Below are 18558 nucleotides of genomic sequence, written 5' to 3' on the forward strand. Positions count from 1 at the left end.
GCCTCAGAGCCTGGACACCCAAGCAATGCCACGGAGGTCTCCTGCTCTGCCAAGCCTCGGGGCCTGGTTTCTAAGACAACCGTGGGAACCACTGTCACGGGAGAAACAGCTCGCGTCTCGCGCATGCGCATTGGCTGAGCCGACTCGCGCTCCACTCCTGACAGATAGGCTGCGTCCCCTTTAAATATCGTCACCGCCCCGTGGCTGCCGCGATGCTTCTGCTGCCGCCGCTTCGGCGGCTGGATTATGGGTCCTGTTTGGGGCGGCGTGGGAGAGGGGGCCTCGGGTGTCCCGTCCTGTTCCAGGCCCAAACCCCCAGGGGTCCTGTCCTCAGGACCTGCTTGAGCCGACTTCCACCGAGGGAGGGGGAGCTTCAGGACGCCTTCTGTGTTCTCCGGACTCCCGTTGAGATCCGATTTTGGCCCTCTCCGAGTGAGATAGGATGGGCTCACCACATCTGGTCAGGCCGGCAGGACCTCACTGCAGCACAGAATGATCCCATATGTCTCAAGGCCGAGTGTCAGCTGCTAGTTCACTCATCCATCAGCCCTCTGCCTCCCTCCTCCTTTGAAATAGCAGTGGCCTGCCCGGCTTGTAAAAGCCCTGGGGTTCCGGAAAGCCGACCGCGCTTTACAGGACACCCGCAATGAGGAACAGAGGCGAATCCGAGGGGGAGACCATGTGACCACGCGTGGCACTGGCCAATCCCACAGCAGTTGGTGTTAATGTGTGTCTCCGGAGGCATACGGGGTGATGGCAAAAAAAAGGGTGGTGTCCCGGTATGTGCCGGTGGGAGGGGGAAACGAGTGACCTTTCCCTCAATGCCAAGGAAAATCAAAGTACACCTGGGACCCGGGGGTTGGGGGGGCTGCCTGTGCCTCACCCAGGACACGTTTTCTAATGCCTACTAGAGGAGCAAAGGGGTTTTTGCAAAATTCGCGACACCCCCCAATCCTGCACCGACCTGTTGTCCCTGGCGCAACTTCGGCTGGCAGAAACCCACAGAGAGTGGGAAAGAAACACACAGACTGAGAGACAGAGAGAGAAGAGAAAATGGGAGACACACACACAGACACACACACACACACACGCGCACACTTAGAGTCATACAGCAGAGGCATTGAAACGCACACCCCCAGGCAACCCCTGAGGCTGCGGGGTCCTGCTCTGGAGGAGAACGACCCTCGGGTGAGACAGCAGGCCAGGGGCACGCATGCCGACCCGTCCTCGAGATCACGGACGGAGGCACGACTTTTTGGGAGACTCACCCCAACCAACACCGTCCGTGAAGGCCTGAGGCTGGGATCCCATGCTGCTTCCCCGGTCTCCGCCTGGCGTTTCATCATCATGGTCGGCCCATTGCGACTCCTGGCATCCGGATACGTTCCCTTCGACCCGGGGAGAGGTGAGGCCTTAGCCTCAGAGCCTGGACACCCAAGCAATGCCACGGAGGGCTCCTGCTCTGCCAAGCCTCGGGGTCTGGTTTCTAAGACAACCGTGGGAACCACTGTCACGGGAGAAACCGCTCACGCCTCGCGCATGCGCATTGGCTGAGCCGACTCGCGCTCCACTCCTGACAGATAGGCTGCGTCCCCTTTAAATATCGCCACCGCCGCTTGTCTGCTGTGATGCTCCTGCTGCCGCCGCGTCGGCGGCTGGATCCTGGGTCCTGTTTGGGGTGGCATGGGAGAGTGTTCCGCGGGTGTCTCGTCCTGTTCCAGGCCCAAACCCCCAGGGGTCCTGTCCTCAGGACCTGCTTGAGCTGACTTCCACCGAGGGAGGGGGAGCTTCAGGACGCCTGCTCTGTTCTCCGGACTCCCGTGGAGATCCGATTTTGGCCCCCTCTGAGTGATATAAGATGGGCTCACCACATCTGGTCAGGCCGGCAGGGCCTCGCTGCAGCACAGAATCATCCCATAGGTCTCAAGGCCGAGTGTCAGCTCCAAATTCACTCATCCATCAGCCCTGTGCCTCCCTCCTCCTTTGAAATAGCAGTGGCCTGCCCGGCTTGTAAAAGCCCTGGGGTTCCGGAAAACCGACCGCGCTTTAGAGGACACCTGCAAAGAGGAACAGAGGTGAATCCGAGGTGCAGACCTTGTGACCACGCGTGGTACTGGCCAATCCCACAGCAGCTGGTGTTAATGTGTGTCACCGGAGGCATTCGGGGCGACGGCGAAACAAAGGGTGGTGTCCAGGTATGTGCCGGTGGAAGGGGGAAACAGGTGACCTTTCCATCAATGCCAAGAAAAATCAAAGAACACCAGCGACCCGGTGGGTGTGGGGGCCGCCTGTGCCTGACCCAAGCCACGTTTTCCAATGCCTACCAGAGGAACAAAGAGGTTTCTGCAATATTCGCAACACCCCCAATCCTCCACCCACCTGGTAGCCCTGACTCAACTTCGTGTGCACCCAGCCCCAGCCCCAGCCCCAGCCCCCAGCCTTAGCCCAGTCCCTTTGGTTCCCTTTCATTCGTTTCGACCAGAAGTTCAAGGGAGTCAGTCCACCCAGGATCAGAGGAGAGGATGCCCCTCAAAAATGAGACAGGAAATGCAGAGGAAATGCGACACCACCTGTCCTGGATGACAAGGCCAGTCACGGTCGCCTAGCGCTCATTCTAGGCAATCCACCCACCCATGAGGTAAAACGTGGACAAGAAGGAAGCTTCTCTGCCTGAGACACCTATGGAAGCCAAGAGCTCCCGGGTCATGAGACCTGACCAATCAAGCAGAAAGACGTTTGGACGGAGAAACAATCGCGACACGCGTCTCCAGGACGTGTCTCCCTGATGGAGTGGGAAGTCATCTTTGTTGAAGGCATTTGGCCAGAGCCAGAGGCATCCAGACCCCTGAGAAACTGGGGTGGCAGAGCAAGAGTGAGGACAGAGCAGACCCCGGAGCCCAGGCAGGATACAGCACCGTGCCTCCGCCACGGGCATAAGGGGTGGTGTTCCAAAAGGGTGGTTTGTCCAGGGAGGCCAGCGTTCCAGGGACAGGGAGTTTTGCCATCTCTCATTCCCGGCTTCCTCTTGCAGACTGTATGGTGTTGTGGCTTCATTTCTCAGAGAAGAGCCGTGAAAAGACTCAAGCATCTTCTCTGACGTGGGTGCGCTGCTCTCCTGTGGGACAAAGAGCTCCTGTGGGGCTCGTGTCTTCGTCTGCAGCGTGTTCATCTTGATCCTAGAAAAGAGGCCACTCAGGATGGGGATGAGACTTCAATTGCTCCTTGACGGAAGCATCCCCTCACGTGGGCCAGACTTTCACACACCCAAAGCGGATGCGCGGCGGGGAAAGCATTGACAACCAACCTCATGAAACAGGTAGAGACGCAGAAAGAGGCTGAGCAAAGACAATCCGCCATGCGAGAAACCGCTTTGTGGCGCACAGGGCATATGCAGCCAAAGACACACACGCACACGGGCACACACACACAAACCCACAGAGTGGGAAAGAAACACACAGAGACTGAGAGACAGAGGGAGAAGATAGAATGGGAGACACACACACAGACACATACACACACACACACACACACACACACACACACACACACACACAGAGTCATACAGCAGAGGCATTGAAACACACAGCCCCAGGCAACCCCTGAGGCTGCGGGGTTCTGCTCTGGAGGAGAACGACCCTCGGGTAAGAGAGCAGCCCAGGGGCACGCAGGCCGACCCGTCCTCGAGATCGCGGATGGCGGCAACACTTTTGGGGAGACTCACCCCAACCAACACCGTCCGTGCAGGCCTGAGGCTGGGATCCCGTGCTGCTTCCCCCGTCTCCGCCCTGGAGACAGATGCCCTGCAGATCCCCGCCCCGGTCAAGAGCAGGCTTCCATCAGTTCTGTTTCCCAGCCTCTCCTCTGCTCAGGCTTCCATAAGTTCTGGTTCCAAGCTCCTCCCTCCTCTCCCCTCCCCTCCCTCCCTCCCTCTCTCTCTTTCTTTCTTTCTCTATTTTTCTTTTTTCTCTCTTTTTCTTTCTCTTTTTCTTTCTGTCTCTTTTTCTTTCTCTCTCTCCTTTCTCTCTCTCCTTTCTTTCTTCTCTCTCTCTCTTTCTCTCTTTCTTTGTCTTGCTCTATAGCCTAGCCTAGAGTGCAGTGGCATTATCACAGCTCACTGCAGTCTCGACAACCTGGGCTCAAGTGATCCTCTCATCTCAGCCTCCCAAGTAGCTGGGACCACAGGCATGCACCATCACACCTGGCTAATTTTTTATTTTTTTCTAGAGTTGTGTCTCCCTGTGTTGCCCAGGCTGGTCTCAAACGCCTGGGCTCAAGCGATCTTCCTGCCCCATCCTCCTAAAGCACTGGGATTACAGGTATGAGCCACCACACCCAGTCCCAAGCCTCATGTTTTCACACACACACTCACACACACATGCAAACATGTACCCTCACTTCAATGCTATGTGGTGGGTCCTATTATCATCACTGTTTTATTTTCTTTCACATTTTAACATGAGATTTGGAGGGGACAAAACATCCAAACCATATCAAGCCCTCACCTCAGGCCAGGTTGCCCACTCAGAGTGGCACCCCAGGGTCACTGGCCACCACATCCTAGGGTCAGTGATGTGGTCATCTTGGGATGAACGCACAGGATTTCATGGAGATCACCAAGTCAGGAGAGCTGGAATTTGAAAACAGTGGGTCGGGGAGGGCTGTCATATCAACCAGGCCTCTGCAGGGCACTCGTCTAGCCCTGCCTCTGGCTCAGCCTGATCATGGGGCTGGCCACCAGCTAGGTGGCGCTGTCCTTGGAGGTTCTATATCACAGCCCTTTAGAGATCAGTGGTGCTGAAGGGCAGGGATCTTATTCCACCTTCTGAAGCTTCTGTCGAACCAGTTGTAAGGAGTGTGGAGAGAGCAGTGAGAGTGGAGTCCAGGGTCCTGGTCGGGGTGGTCTGTCTGCTCCTGCCATGCCCTGCCACAGCCACAGGTAAGACACACCTGCTGGGCCTGCAGAGGGACTTGGTGAGGAGGAGTCAAGAGTGAGACAGGGACAGGGAGCAGTGGGCAGACCGCTCAGGAAAGAGTCCTGTTTGGAGGCAGACCAGGGGTTGTGCATTCTCTCTGGGCAGGCGCTCTACTCTTGCTATATTTGTTTCGTTGTTTTTGTTGTTGTTGTTGTTTGAGACAGAGTTTTGCTCTTGTTACCCAGGCTGGAGTGCAATGGTGCCATCTCGGCTCACTGCAACCTCCTCCTCCTGGATTCAAGTGATTCTCCTGCCTCAGCCTCCTGAGTAGCTGGGATTACAGGCACCTGCCACCATGGCCGGCTAATTTTTGTATTTTTAGCAGAGATGGGGTTTCACCATGTGGGCCAGGCTGGTCTCAAACTCCTGACCTCAGGTGACCCACCTGCCTCAGCCTCCCAAAGTGCTGGGATTACAGGTGTGAGCCACCGCACCTGGCCTGTCTTTATGTCTTAAGGGGGCCTGAGATTTGTTTTAATGAAGTACAGTAAGACAAGCAGATATGCAAATGACTATCATGAGGGAAGGAGTTTGCTTGTAATTCCCTGTGAACAGGAAGCAGGCCATGCCACACAGGGCCACAGAGGGAAGCACCAGGTGGCATCGGCCAGGAGGCAGAGGGAGCAGGGGGAAAATGTGGGCAAGCCCCTTTGCCATGGTTGCCGCGGGAAGGAATAGGCAAGGCAGGCTAAAGAGGTTTACGATTGGCAGCATGCTCTGGGGAAAGGTGCTGTCCCCAGCCAGCTTCCTTGTACCTGGCTCTGTGGTGATTATGGCTGGTGGATGGCAGGCAGCCAGGAGCTCAGAGCTGTATAAAGGCGGTGGTTGGGTATGGCTCTGGACTGGTTTGCCTTTGCTCCCTAGAGAGTTGCCTGCCAATTCCAACTCCCCAGAGAGCTGCCTCCTATCTCTAGGAATTGTCTAGCCTGGGAGAGGGAGTCCTCCAGTCTTAGTCTGTTTGTGTTGTTGTAAAAGAATACAGGAAGCTGGGTAACTCACAAAGAAAAGAAGTTTAATTAGCCCACAGTTCTGCAGGCCATACAAGAAACATGGTGCCAGCTGGGCATGATGGCTCACACCTGTAATCCCAGCACTTGGGGAGGCTGAGGCAAAAGGATTGCTTGAGCCCAGGAGTTTGAGACCAGCCTGGGCAACATAATGAGACCCCATCTCTATTTTTTAAGAAATAACTCAGGGCTGGGCATGATGGCTCATGCCTGTAATGCCAGCACTTTGGGAGCCCCAGGTGGATGGATTACTTGAGGTCAGGAGTTCGAGACCAGCCTGGCCAACATGATGAAACCCTGTCTCTACTAAAAATACAAAAATTAGCCAGGCGTTGTGGTGCACACCTGTAATCCCAGCTACTTGGAAGGCTGAGGCCCTGGAGTCGCTTGAACCCGGGAGTCAGAGGTTGCAGTGAGCCAAGATCGTGCCACTGCACTCCAGCTTGGTCAACAGAGCTAGACCCTGTCTCAAACACAAAAAATAAAAACAAAGAAATGGGCAAGTGGCTGGCCCCAAGGCTCAAGGCCCTAGTGGCAGGCCCGGTCTGGCCAGCAGTGGAGTGGTAGTGACTCTCAGGCAGGCAGGGAGGAGGAAGTTGGGCGTCAACCTAAGACCAGGCTCACCAGATTGCTGGGAAGGTTAACAAGATGCTGTGTGGTAAGTACTGAGAACAGCCTGAGGGTTTGTCTTTCACTCCTTCCCCTCATGGGGGCTGCAAACTCACCCCGTGGCCTTTCTGTCCTTCCCTCAGGGCCCGAAGTTGCTCAGCCTAAAGTAGACACCACCCTGGGTTGTGTGCGAGGCCGGCAGGTGGGCGTGAAGGGCACAAACCGCCTTGTGAATGTCTTTCTGGGCATTCCATTTGCACAGCCGCCACTGGGGCCTAACCGGTTCTCAGCCCCATGCCCAGCACAGCCCTGGGAGGGTGTGCGGGATGCCAGCACTGCACCCCCAATGTGAGTAGTGCTGGTGGAGGTGGGCAAACAGGCAGGTGGCAGGAGAATCCTGCTGCTGGGGCTTGTGGGGCTGAACAGCTGGACCTCAGGCCCACCCTTGGCCACAGGTGCCTACAAGACGTGGAGAGCATGAACAACAGCAGATTTGTCCTCAACAGAAAACAGCAGATCTTCTCTGTTTCAGAGGACTGCCTGGTGCTCAACATCTATAGCCCAGCTGAGGTGCCCGCAGGGGCCGGTAGGCCAGTAGGCACCCCAGAGGGCCCTGTCCACCTGATCCAGCTCCCCTATGCCCACTTGTCCCCTCCCCGTCCCTGTTTCCAAAGCACCCTAGAGGTCCTGAGACTGCCCTGGGCTGGCAGGTGGGCAGCTAAGGTCTCAGGAGCTTGGAGGTCAGTGCCCCATGGCCACCTCTGCAGGTCATGGTATGGGTCCATGGAGGCGCTCTGATAACTGGCACAGCCACCTCCTACAATGGATCAGCCCTGGCTGCCTATGGGGATGTGGTGGTGGTTACAGTCCAGTACCGCCTTGGGGTCCTTGGCTTCTTCAGGTGAGATGACAGGCCTGGCCAGAGCACTGCCTGCACCGGGGAGAGGCCAGCTCACCAGAGCAACTGGGGATCTAGGCTGGGGTCTGGAACCTGAATGGAGGGCTGCTTACCCATGCTGTCTGGGGCAGAGAACGGCACCCCCCAAGCCTCCACCCTGGGAGAGGGGTCCAGCCAAAGCCAGAATTATACAGTGAACTTGGTCCCTTGGACAGAGGGCATTGATTCCTGGGCTGAAGCCCAGGTTCCAGCAGGATATGGGACAAAGAGCAACAGGCTGTGGAGATGCCAACCACGGCTCCCAGACCGGCCAGACCTGGGGAGCAGAGAAAGGTCTGGCATCCTGGTGGCTAATTCAAAGCAAACCTGCAGAGGCTGGCGAGGAGCCAGGCTGAACTAACCATTGCCCCAACACTGCCCCCAGCACTGGAGATGAGCATGCACCTGGCAACCAGGGCTTCCTAGAGCATGCACCTGCAAACCAGGGCACCTGCTTTGTGCTGGGTGCAAGGAAACATCACCCCATTTGGGGGTGACCTCAACTGTGTCACCGTCTTTGGTGGATCTGCCGGTGGAAGCATCATCTCTGGCCTGGTAAGTCACCATAGGGGGCTAGCGATGGTGGCCAGGAGGGCTCCGGTGGTCTCAGAACTCCCAGCTCCTCTGCCCTCCTCTGACAGCCACCTACTCTCTCCAATGCACCCAGGTCCTGTCCCCGATGGCTGCAGGGCTGTTCCACAGAGCCATCACACAGAGTGGGGTCATCACCACCCCAGGGATCATCGAGTCTCACCCCTGGCCCCTAGCTCAGGTCTGCATTTCCTTCCCTCTGTTACTGTATGTGTGCCTCCCATACCCCACTCTGTGCTGGCCCTGGGGTCTCAGAGTAGCGGGGGTTGCCAGCAGGGAGCTCCCTGTTAGCAAAGAGGAGCCCAATAAGATGAAAGAGCATCAGAGGAAACAACTGCTGCATTCCAGCATGTTGGCAGTCAGGGAGGGCTTCCTGAAGGAGGCCACCCTGAAGCATATCATCGTTGGTCCTTTCTCCAGGGTGGGGGAGCACCCCTCTCTGCCCCAGGCAGCATGGTGGAGGGGGTCTCCATTGCCAGCCACCTGCCGCCTGAGAGCTCTCCATTCAGGCTCCAGATCCCCACCCTACATCCTCATTGTAAGGCCTTGTGAAGAGAATCCAGGGGAGGGAAGTCACAGTGGGAACTGCATCTGCAAAGGCTGCAGGTGTGGGAGAGAGTGACAGGTCCTGCAGCAGCAAGCTCGCAGGTTAGGGAACAGGGCAGGAAGTGAAGGTGCTGGAGAAGTGGGGGCCATGCCTGGGAATCTGGACTTTATCCAGAGGGCAGGAAGAAGTTGGGCAATGACAAGGTTGAGCTACTTGGAATAGAAGGTGGGTTGGAGGGAGCTGTCCTGAAGATCAAGAGGCCAGTGAAATGATCAGGGCAGAGTCCAGGAGAAAGAGACAGGATGGAATAGGGATAGAGCCATTGGAGGGAGAGGGGGCAAATGTGAGCAGGATTTGGAAGGCTGGGTCAGTTCCCTCACTTGGCCCCAGATGGTGGCCAATGCAGAGTGGGCTGGGCATTGTAACCACTGGGTACAAGATGATTCTGGAACCTCTGCGTGGGCATGTTGACTCTTGTATGGACAACAGCATCCACCTCTCAACCTCCCTAACCCATCCTCTCCCCGTGGCCAGGAGAGATTTTCTCAACCACAGACTTGAGGTCATTCCCTGTCTCTCCTCTGTCCAAAGAAAAACAGCGCAAGGCTGAGGCGGGCTGATCACAAGGTCAGGAGATCGAGACAATCCTGGCTAACATGGTGAAAACCCATCTCTACTAAAAATACAAAAAATTAGGCGGGCATGGTGGTAGGTGCCTGTAGTCCCATCTACTCAGGAGGCTGAGGCAGGAGAACGGCATGAACCCGGGAGGCAGAGCTTGTGGTGAGCTGAGATCACGCCACTGCACTCCAGCCTGGGTGACAGAGAGAGAGTCGGTCTCAAAAAAAAATCAGTAAAAGATAATGACACTATTCTTAGAGGACAGTGAAGACTCAGTGCCCCCATTCCCCCAGATAATAAAGTTATGGTATAATAGGGGATGCAAGGGGGCCCTTGGGACCACCCAAGCTGACAGGCAGGGCAGCCTTCTCAGGAGTGGTGGCAAGTCTATGACCAGTCTCGGGGCCGATCTGTGACATCACGTCCAGCTGTCCTACAGTTGCACCATCTCTGTGGGAGGCAGAAGGCTGCAAGGTGGGGCTGAGTGGCTGAGAGGGAGACATGCCTCTTTCATTTGTCCCCGGAAAATCACAAACACATTGGCCTGCAGCTCCAGCTCCCTGGCTGAGATGGTGCAGTGCCTTCGGCAGAAGGAAGGAGAAGAGCTGGTCCTTAGCAAGAAGCTGGTATGGCCACCCTTTTGGGGATGGTGCCAGGCAATGGCACAGAGGGGGTTCTATCCATCCCTTGCAGGAGCAGAGGGGCAGTCTACTCCCAGGTGGGGCTGGGGACAGCAGCTCATGAGGGGAAGGGGCTGAGGGCTTGGAGACAGAAATGGAGGGCCATCTCCATCCCTACAGCAGGCTTGTCTTCTAGGAAAGACACTGGAAACATCTGTTGCCCTGATCTCCTGGTTGCCCCGACCCCCTTAGCCCTGGTGATCTCCATCCCTTCACTTTCCCTCCAGGCTCAGCCACTCAGGCCTGCGGCTTAGTGGCTCCTGGGGTCCTAGCCTTTGAGGCTTGATCCTAACTTGGGAGCCTCCTGCATTGCTTTCTCCTGCAGAAAATTACTATCTATCCTCTCACCGTTGATGGCACTGTCTTCCCCAAAAGCCCCAAGGAACTCCTGAAGGAGAAGCCCTTCCACTCTGTGCCCTTCCTCATGGGTGTCAACAACCATGAGTTCAGCTGGCTCATCCCCAGGGTGAGTTGCTCCCACCCCTGTGCCCTTCAAGGCCCTGCCCCTGCCAGTACCTCCCACCCCAGCATCAACACTACAGCCTTGTGAACCGAGCACTCCCGTTACTCCCATTTGATATGTGAGAAAGCAGAGGCCCAGAAAGGTTTGAGGGACTTGCCCAAGGTCACCCAGCTTTGTTTTGTTGTGTTGTTGTTGTTGTTTTGTTTTGTTTTGTCTTGTTTTTGTTTGTTTGTTTGTTTTTGAGACAGAGTCTCGCTCTGTCGCCCAGGCTGGAGTGCAGTGGTGCGATCTCAGCTCACTTCAACCTCCACCTCCTGGGTTCAAGAGTTTCTCCTGCCTCAGCCTCCCAAGCAGCTGGGATTACAGGCACATGCCACCACACCCGGCTAATTTTTGTATTTTTATAGAGATGAGGTTTCACCACGTTGGCCAGGCTGGTCTTGAACTCCTGACCTCAAGTAATCTGCCTGCTATGGCCTTCTGAAGTGTTGGGATTACATGCGTAGGCCACTTCAATAAAGCAAATGTTTTCCTTTGGGGAACCAGGCTTTTGCACAAACTGGCCTTCTGGGCAGTGCTGATCTGGGCAGCATATTCCTGCCTTGGCGTCTGGTTTATACATCAGGCTCTTTGAGACTGGTTACTGTGACTCTGTGCCAGAGCAATTGACTAAGACTCTCAGGTTTTAGATATGAAGCCACCGGGGACCTCATGAGCCAAGTCCCTTCCAGTCCTTTCCAGGTGCATAGAACTTCCCGCAAGAGTCAGCACTGTGCTTTCATCCCAAGCATCTTGTTTCTGTCATTCTTATTCTTCTACCCATCTTCACAGCAATCATTTTCTTCACTTTTCTTTTTTTTTTTTTTTTCATCTTGGCCCATTGCACACCCTAAGACAAAGCAATCCATTTTTGTTGTTGTTGTTGTTTGTGTGTTTGTTTGTTTGTTGAGACAGAGTCTCGATCCATCATCCAGGCTGCAGTGCAGCAGCGCCATCATGACTCACTACTGCCTCAGCCTCTCAGGCCTGAGCAATCCTCCCAGCTTCCTGAGTAGCTGGGGCCTCAGGTCTGTGCCACCACACTCTGCTAACTTTTTTTTTTTCCGTGTATAGGCAGGTCTCCCTCTGTTGCCCAAGCTGGTCTAGAGCACCTGGCCTCAAGCAATCCTCTTGCCTCAACCTCCCACAGTGCTGGGATTACAGGCATGAGCCATAGCATCCAGCCAGTAACCACTTTTAATGGCTGCAAATCTTCCACAAATGGAGCGTCTCATTACATTGTTCTTTCATCTTGGCATTTGGGCATCTTCTAGTTTTTTTGTTTGTTTGTTTGTTTTGTTTTTGAGATGGAGTTTTGCTCTTGTTGCCAAGGCTGGAGTGCAATGGCGCGATCTTAGCTCACCGCATGGCAACCTCTGCCTCCCGGGTTCAAGCTATTCTCCTGCCTCAGCCTCCTGAGTAGCTGGGATTACAGGCATCTGCCACCATGCCTGGCTAATTTTTTGTATTTTTTTTTTTTAGTAGAGATGGGGTTTCTCCATGTTGGTCAGGCTGATCTGGAACTCTTGAACTCAGGTGATCCACCAGCCTTGGCCTCCCAAAGTGCTGGGATTACAGGCATGAGGCCACACCCGGCCCTGGCAACTTCTAGTTTTTACCACTGAGGCTAATAACGCAGTGAATGTCTTCATATCCATGGCTTTTGTCCTCTGAGTTAGCCCTTTGGAATCAATCCCCTCATATTGGTCCCTTGGTATGTGAGAGAGAGGCTCATGCAATCTTGACATTCAAAGACAAAGCTTAAGCCAGGTGTGGTGGCTCATGCCTGTAATCCCAGCACTTAGGGAGGCTGAGATGGGTGGGTCACTTGAAGTCAGGTGTTTGAGACCAGCCTAGCCAACATGGTGAAACCCCATCTGTACTAAAAATACAAAAATTAGCTGGGCGTGGTGGTGCATGCCTGTAATCCCAGCTACTCAGGAGACTGAGGCACGAGAATCACTTGAACCCAGGAGGCAGAGTCTGCAGTGAGCCGAGACTGTGCCACTATACTCCAGCCTGGGTGACAGAGTGAGACACTGTCTCACAAAAGACAAAGCTTGTAAAAGTTTTCAGGTCAATGCCCTCGACTCTGGCAGGCAGCCTTTACCCCACACCATCAACTTACAGTTGTATGAGTGAAACCAAGGGAACCCCAACCTGGCTGTGCCCCAGGACCTGGGGAGATCTGCCTGGTGTGGAAGGCTGTGCCCAGGACTTGTTGCTGAGAATGTTTCTTGGAAGTTGGGTGACTCAGGATGGGCCCGGTGGCTCATGCCTTTAATCCCAGCACTTTGGGAGGCCAAGGCAGGTGGATCACCCAAGGCCAGGAGTGTGAGACCAGCCTGGCCAACATGGCAAAACCCCACCTCTACTAAAAATACAAAAATTAGCCAGGCACGGTGGTGCATGTCTGCGGTCCCAGCTACTTGGGAGGCTGACACAGGAGAATAGCTTGAACCCAGGAGGTGGAGTTTGGAGTGAGCCGAGATTGCGCCACTGCACTCCAGCCTGGGCAACGGAGTGAGTCTCTGTCTCAAAAAAAAAGAAATGTTGAAGAAATTCTTTCATTCTCTACAGTTGCCTTTAACCACTTACCTGTTGTATTTGGGGCTGCTCTCCCCACCCACACCCACCGCCTCCCACCAATTGGAGGTTTATCTTTTTGGGTCTGTGGACTTTTCGGCCCCATTTTGGCCAAGTGCTCCATGATGCGTTTCTGGCCTCAGGACTGAGAACACTCTCTTGCCCAGGGCTGGGAGTCAGGGTGAGCCGGAGTTCAGGCTACACTGAGAGGGCCTTGGTGTCCACACAGGGCTTGGGTCTCCTGGATACAATGGAACAGATGAGCCGGGAGGACATGCTGGCCATCTCAACACCCGTCTTGACCAGTCTGGTGAGACAAGAGGCAGGAGGGAGGAAGCTAGTGGGTATCCCATCCAACAGCTCAGTCTCTGCCCCTACCTTCCAACACCCACAGCTGCCCACCTACCACCAAGCCCCTTTGTCTAACTGATTAATTTTACTTCCACTCCAGAATCTCCTTAGATATGAGCCAGTGTGGTTCTCAAAGGAAAACCATCATCACCATCATCGTCAACGTGAAACTGCCCATTAATGAGCACATATTACGTGCCAGGGACTATGGTGCACTGAGCACCGGGAGAGGGATTCATCTCCTTCAATCCTCATTGCAACTCTTTTATCTTTTCTTTTCTTTCTTTTTTATTTTATTTTATTTTATTTTATTTTTGAGACAGAGTCTTGCTCTGTCGCCGAGGCTGGAGTGCAGTGGCCCAATCTCGGCTCACTGCAACATCCACCTCCCTCATTCAAGCGATTCTCCTGCCTCAGCCTCCCGAGTAGCTGGGATTACAGGCGCCTGCCACCATTCCCAGCTAATTTTTGTATTTTAGTAGAGACAGGGTTTCACCATGTTGGCCAGGCTGGTCTCACACTCCTGACCGCAGCTGATTCACCCGCCTCGGCCTCCCAAAGTGCTGGGATTGCAGGCGTGGAGCCACCGTGCCCGGCACTGCAACTCTTTACAGAGGAATTTTCACTAGCCCCATTTTACACATGAGGAAACTGAGGCTTGAGGTGTCATGGTGGGGAAGAGGCAGAGGCAGAGTTTAAGCCAGTTCTGTCTGACCCCAGAGCCTCAGCTGTCACACATGGAGCTAGATAGACCTGGCGCCAAATCCCAGCCCTGGGCACTTGCCCAGTTATCCTATCCCCTCTAAGCCCATCTCTTCATCTACACATGGGGATGATACTGCCCACTCACCTGGGCTGTTGTAAGGAGACTAGACATTGCATTTGAAGAGTCTACCTGGGATCTCAATACCAGGGGCTGTTCAATCTTTGTCCATTTCCCTTCTTTGGGAGCCCCAGAACCCTTCCCATTCACACAATCTCATCACTGCCCTCTGGAGCTGAGGGGAGCCCCTATCATTTCTGCTCTCACTTACTTCCCAGTTAACTTCAACCAAGCACCTGCTTCCAGGCCAGACCCTTTGCTGGGGACTTCACATAGGCTGCCAGGCAGAGACTGACTTTCAGAGAGGTTTAGCCACCTGTCTGAGATCACACAGCCAAGCAGTGGTTGCAGAGTTAAGATTTGACTCCAAACCTGAGCTTATGCCAAGATGACCTTGGGAAAAAGATACCTACCCACTCTGAGCCTCAGTTTCCTCCTTTGTAAAATGGAAATAATAATATAATCTAATCTATTAATTCTATTAATACAGAATCTAATCTATTGTGATGGGGATTCAATAAATGATGACACTGGCCAGGCACGGTGGGTGGCTCAAGCTTGTGATCCCAGTACTTTGGGAGAAGTGGGAGGATTGCTTGAGCCCAGGAGTTCAAGACCAGCCTGGGCAACATATTGACCCCAATCTCTACACAAATTTTTTGAAAATTAGCCGGGCATGGTGGTACACACCTGTAGTCCCAGATACTTGGGAAGCTGAAGTGGGAAGATCACTTGAGCGTGGGAGTCTCAGGCTGCAGTGAGCTGTGATCATGCCACTGCACTCCAGCACGGTCGACAGCCAGACCATTTCAGAGATTAAAATAAAAATATTAAATTAAAATGATGACACAAAGCACAGAGAATGGTGCCTGTCACCTAGCAAGCACTCAGTAAATGTTTGCAGCTAGTCATTTTATCATCATCATCATCATCATCATCATCATCATCATCATCATCATGGAAATTGGTGTTATTATGAGCATGTGCTGCCAAAGGCAGCATCGAATCAGGCCATGAGTGCCTAACTCCCATCCCATCCTTTCTTTGTAGATTCTGGAAGCCCTGTGTTTTTCTATGAGTTCCAGCATCGACCCAGTTCTTTTGTGAAGATCAAACCCGCCTGGGTGAAGGCTGATCATGTGGCTGAGGGTGCTTTTGTGTTTGGAGGTCCCTTCCTCATGGATTAGAGCTCCCACCTGGGTGAGGACAGACAGACAGACATGTGATCCCTAGGCTGCCAGACTCCAAGGGGCCTGGGAAGGGCTTGTGGGAACACGGGTCTCCAGTCAGCACTGAGGATTCTTGGGTCCCTTCCAGGTCCCACCTGACTCTCGTTCAGTTCTGTCCCTCTCACCTTTCCAGCCTTTCCAGAGGCCACAGAGGAGGAGAAGCAGCTCAGCCTCACCATGATGGCCCAGTGGACCCACTTTGCCCGGACAGGGTGAGTGAGTGACAGGGCATAGCTCGCTCTGGGCCTGGGATGCTCAGGTCAGCCCCTCTGGGGGACAGCACAGGAAGCCTTGGTCCTCATTCATTCCTCGCACCCAGGGACCCCAATAGCAAGGGTCTGCCTCCTTGGCTCCGATTCAACCAGGCGGAACAATATCTGGAGATCAACCCAGTGCCACGGGCCGGACAGAAGTTCAGGGAGGCCTGGATGCAGTTCTGGTCAGAGACGCTGCCCAGCAAGATACAACAGTGGCACCAGAAATAGAAGAACAGGAAGGCCCAGGAAGACCTCTGAGGCCAGTCCTGAACCTTCTTGGCTGGGGCAAACCACTCTTCAAGTGGTGGCAGAGTCCCAGCAGGGCAGCCCGCCTCTCCCCCTGCTGAGACTTTAATCTCAACCAGCCCTACATGGAGTCATGTTCCTTAAAGCGTCGGCCGCTCTGTGACTGGCATTATGCTCTTTTGAAATGTCATAAGGCTGCCTCCCACCTCTGGGCCATTGTACAAGTTCTTCCCTCTCCCTAAAGTGCCTTTCCTGCTTTCGTCGTGGTAGGTTCTAGCACATTCCTCTAGCTTCCTGGAGGACTCACTCCCCCAGGAAGCCTTCCCTGCTTTCTCTGGGCTGTGCAGCCCCGAGTCTGCATCCATTAGAGCACAGTCCACCCGAGGCTAGCACTGTGTCTGTGTCTGTCTCCCCGTCAGAGGAGCTCTCTGAAAGTGGGGATTAGCCTAACCCCACTCTGTCACCCACACCAGGATTGGGTGGGACCTGGAGTTAGGGGATGTTTGCTGAGTGAGTGAGTGAAACACAGAGTATGGGAATGGCAGCTGCTGAACTTGAACCCAGAGCCTTCAGGTGTCAAAGCCATACTGAGGCCCCCACTGACATTGTCCACCCTGGCCAGAAGGGTGCATGTCAATGGCAGAGACTTGGGATGGGAGAAGTCCTCGGGCGCCAGGGGATCCAGCCTAGACCAGACCTTAGCCCCTGACTAAGGCCTCGGACTAGGGTGGGAGGGATCTCCTCCTCTCTGCTGCCTAGTCCTGGCCCCTGCACAAGACAACAGAATCCAGCAGGGCCATGAGTGTCACCCAGACCTGACCCTCACCAATTCCAGCCCTGACCCTCAGGACGCTGGATGCCAGCTCCCAGCCCCAAGTGCCGGGTCCTCCCTCCCTTCCTGGCTTGGGGAGACCAGTTTCTGGGGAGCTCAGCACAGCTCCAAGAGCACCCACCAAGACACAGCAGGACAGGCCAGGGGAGGACATCTGGACAAGGGCATCAGTTGGGCTATTGTCACAGAGAAAAGAAGAGACCCAGCCACTCGGGCTGCAAAAGGTGAAAAGCACCAAGAGATTTTCAGAGTGGGAGTAAACATTTCTTGCTTTGAGGATCAATGTACCACTACCTTAAAACACCTGGGTTTGTTTTTGTTTTTGTTTTAGAGACAGGGTGCACTCTGCTGTGCATGCTGGACTGCAGTGGCACCATTGTAGCTCTCTGCAGCCTTGAACTCCTCGAACTCACTGCAGCCTCAAACTCGATCAAGCGATTCTCCCACCTCAGCCTCCCAAGTAGCTGGGACTACAGGCAAGTGTCGCCATGCCTGGATAATTTTTTGTTTTTGTAGGGACAGGGTCTCACCATGTTGCCCAGACTGGCCTCAAACTCCTGGCCTCAAATGATCTTCCAAAACTCTGGGCTCGGCCTTCCAAAAGGCTCGGCCTTCCAAAACACTGGGATTGCAGGTGTGACCCACTGTGCCCAGCCAACACCTGGATTTCAGCATATATCCCAGAGTCTTCCCTGCCCCCGTTATGCCATCCTACCAGCTCCAGTCCCACAAATGCCCTTCCTCAGTCAGACTGAGCTGCTGGCTGCTGATGGGTGCATGAAAAGCATTTTCATTTTCTTTTTTCTTTCTTTCTTTCTGTCTTTTTTTTTGAGACGGAGTTTCACTCTTGTTGCTCAGGCTGGTGTGCAATGACATGATCTCAGCCCACTGCAACCTCCACCTCCCAGGTCCAAGCGATTCTCCTGCATTGGCCTCACAAGTAGCTGGGATTACAGGCTCCCACCACCACGCCCAGCTAATTTTTTGTATTTTTAGTAGAGACAGGGTTTCACCATGTTGGCCAGGCTGGTCTCGAACTCCTGACTTCAGATGATCCACCCGCCTCGGCCTCCCAAAGTGCTGGGATTACAGGCGTGAGCCACTGCACCCGGCCAGCATTTTCATTTCCAACTGGAACCAGCTCTGTTCTGGGAAGTCCATTTTGGGGAGGAAAGAGAGACAGAAAGCCAGAAGGGCTCTGAGTCATGTCATTCCCCTGCTTGAAAGCTCCTGGTGACTCCCTGTCTCCCTTAGGACAAGTCCAAGTTCTCCACGTGCCACTGAAGTCCTGCTATTCTTATCCCCTTCCTTCCACCAGGGAAGTTCATCCCCATAAGCTGGTAGAGCCTGACAAGTAGACAGGCCCTGGCCAGGCACGGTGGCTCACGCCTGTAATCCCAGCACTTTGGGAAGCTGAGGCGGGCGGATCACCTGAGGTCAGGAGTTTGAGACCAGCCTGGCCAACATGGCGAAATCTTGTCTGTACTAAAAATACAGAAATTAGCCTGGTGTGCTAGTGTGCACCTGTAGTCCCAGCTACTAGAGAGGCTGAGCCAGGAGAATCACATGAACCTGGGAGGCAGAGGTTGCAGTGAGCCAAGATCACACCACTGCACTCCAGCCTGGGTGACAGAGTGAGACCTTGTCTCAAAAACAAAACAAAACAAAACAGGCCCCAATAATACAGTGTGTAACTGGGACATGAAGGGCTGTGAGGACACAGAGACGTAGACCAGCCCAGACTTGGGAGACAAGGAAGGAGGGACA

General features: G+C 54.3%; 1 pseudogene; it reads left to right on the forward strand.

Annotated features, from left to right (window-relative positions):
- Nucleotides 1-212: 212 nt before the first annotated feature.
- Nucleotides 213-16185, forward strand: LOC115933070 (carboxylesterase 3-like; annotated as a pseudogene).
- Nucleotides 16186-18558: the final 2373 nt, after the last annotated feature.

The sequence above is a fragment of the Gorilla gorilla genome, chromosome 14 (genome assembly GCF_029281585.2).
Source record: "Gorilla gorilla gorilla isolate KB3781 chromosome 14, NHGRI_mGorGor1-v2.1_pri, whole genome shotgun sequence".
NCBI lineage: Eukaryota > Metazoa > Chordata > Mammalia > Primates > Hominidae > Gorilla > Gorilla gorilla.